The following is a 2,785-nucleotide window of genomic DNA, read 5'->3' as shown; positions in this document are numbered from 1 at the left end:
GGGCCACCTCGCGCTCAGATTATTTTAATCGTTTCTCGGCAACGAGCTCAGGGAAGGTGTTTTTTGGATCTTCGGCATCCTGAAGCCTAAGAGACTTTTTCACGGATCAAGCTCGTTACGAAAAACGATCTAGCACCGCGAAGGGGCTACTGTTGGGGGTATGCTTCGTAGCCGAACATCCTGAAGAAAGAAACACCTTCAACAGATCCTCTCAAAAGTAGTACTGAAGCTATCACCTATAAATTTTCGGCATAGTGACATGTCTCAAGACGAAGGAGTGAACCGACTTAAAGATGAAATGACCAATAAACCCATGATAGTTTGTGTCATGACTGTAATCGATTGTAAAGGGCATAATTGTAATTTCACACAGGCTGCGCCCTGTGCCTATAAATAGATGAACAGTACCCCCGTACTGTTCAGGAAATCTTGTAATCACTTGCACGTGACACTTGGATTATTGCCTTCTGTCAAGACGAAGGTATAAATGCGATTAAATGTTATGTTTTAATATTTAAGCTTGTATAACGAAATATAAGAATAAGTTTATGTGTTTTGGTATATTATTCCTTCATGTTTTATATTTTATATTTCATCTTTCATTATTTCATTATTTCACAACTTTATTCACGAAGGTATGACCTTCGTGATTTTTGCTCATGACCTTCGTCCGAAGTTCATTATACCCTTGTGGAGATAATGCTTCAATGGACGAAGGGCATTAACATTTAACATTTTATGTTGCCTTGTTCTTAAGACGAAGCATTTGAGAACAAGTCCATAACAAGTTATATCTAGAAGACATTCAAGCAAGGTTCACAATATTGAAGAAATGGTTCTCTCAATGGATGCTCAATATGATGTGACTCAAGAATGGCCTGATAGGGTGAAGATAGCAAGGAAAGGGCTTCGAGAAACTAAGTGAAGGTGAAGGCCAAGCGACGGCTTGTGGACCGAGGTACCATGGCTAAGGTGAAGAAGAGAGTACTTGCACTAAGTCGATGAACTAATCAGCTATGAAGAGTTATAACATGTTGATGCATCCGTAAGGTGACTTGATCCATGATTTGAACTCATATATGGTGATATGGTACAAGTCATAGGGTTTGATTTGTGTTTGCTTCAAAAGGTGAGACAAAGATGTTTGTGATCCTTATGAAGCAACTCCATGGAGAAATCACACATGAGACACCAATGACTCAAGGAGTTTACTTAATTATATTTTATTTAACTTGAGTATAGGAATCGTCATACTATCAAGGGGATCCAAAAAGAAGGTTGGTGTTTGCCAAAGCTCAAGCCTCTATATTCAAAAGCTATATCAAAAAACCAAAATCCCTTGGACACTCTGTGTATGACTATTGTTAGGATTGAGAAACTGAGAGTGTTCCTGTTGAAAAGCAGTTGAGCTTTTTCAACTGCAGTTGAACTTCACTTCAAATGTATCTTCAACTGCAGTTGAGATTTCTCAAATACAATTGAACTTCACCTCAATTGCAGTTGAACTTCACCTCAACTATAGTTGAACTTCACTTCAACTGTATCTTCAGCTGCAGTTTAGCTTTCTGGCAGACTGACTGCCAGTCTGACCACTAGGCGGTTGAACCGGTGTCAGGACCTATTTTTGCAGTCTGACCTGCAGTGTGCCAATCTGACTCGCAGATTGACTGTCAGCCTGCCCTAGGCAGTTGAACCGGCCCTAGGGGCAGTTCAACCAGTCCTCCACAGCCAAAATCAGCCCAACGGCTAGTTTTGAAGCCCCACCTATATATACTCACTCCTACTTCTCTCCCCAAAACAAGAGAGCACGACCCAGACTCCATTTCTATCTTGAAGAACACCTCCCACTCTCTCTCACACATCTCTTGCCTCTCCCATTTCAAATCTTTGGAGAGAAATCTTTGAGTGAGTTTGAGAGCTGCAGTTTTTGTGCTTCATCTCCAAATCTCTCTTGCTCATCTTCATTCGAGCTTTGGTACTACATCGAGTTCTTTGTGGATTCCTTACTCTTGGAGCTTCTAGCTCCTAGACGACTAGGTGTCTCTTGTGAGTCTCCAAATCTTGTGGAAGACCACAAAAAAGTTTGTATTACCCGCTCGTTTGAGCAAAGATTATTGTGTGGGCTTGACCTTTGTGGTCGGCGAAGAGAGGATTAGGGTTTAAAGAGACCCGGATCTTTGTGGGCCCCTCAACGATGAAGTAGGGCACCATTTGTGGTGTGACTGAACCTCGGGATAAATCTTGTGTCTCTTGTGTTCTTGTTCATTGTGTTTGTTCTTGTTCTTCGTTCTCTCACCATTCCGTGGAAGATTTGTTCATATCTTTTTGGTGTGTGAATTTTGAGAAGTGCCCTTCTCAGATCTACTACTTTGAATCCTATGGATCATTTAGAACATCTCATTTCCAAAGTTAACTAGGTGATTTTCGAGATCAATTCAATTTTATATCTCATCGTTTAGTTGAGCTCATGCAAACCAGTAGAACCAGTTTTGACAGCTGTTCAGTTTTTATTGAAAAAGTTTTAACTTGCCTATTCACCCCCCCTCTAGGCAACTTTTAGCCTGACTGGTCAGCCCGCCTCCCTCCTCAGTCGCTGACACCCCAAGCCCACATATCAGTGCTCGCTGCGCGTCCGCACTCGCGCTCAACTGCGTGATCTAATCTCGGTCATCCGCTCTTGATCATGCGGTCCAGATTACCTGATACCCCTTTCGCGTGGAGGTTTTGCGTAAGAGACCCTCGGGTTTCCGAGAATCAACCTGACGTCCTATGTTTTAGCGCGCAG

The sequence above is a fragment of the Zea mays genome, chromosome 4 (assembly GCF_902167145.1).
Source record: "Zea mays cultivar B73 chromosome 4, Zm-B73-REFERENCE-NAM-5.0, whole genome shotgun sequence".
Taxonomy (NCBI): domain Eukaryota; kingdom Viridiplantae; phylum Streptophyta; class Magnoliopsida; order Poales; family Poaceae; genus Zea; species Zea mays.
This window is presented reverse-complemented; position numbering follows the sequence as displayed.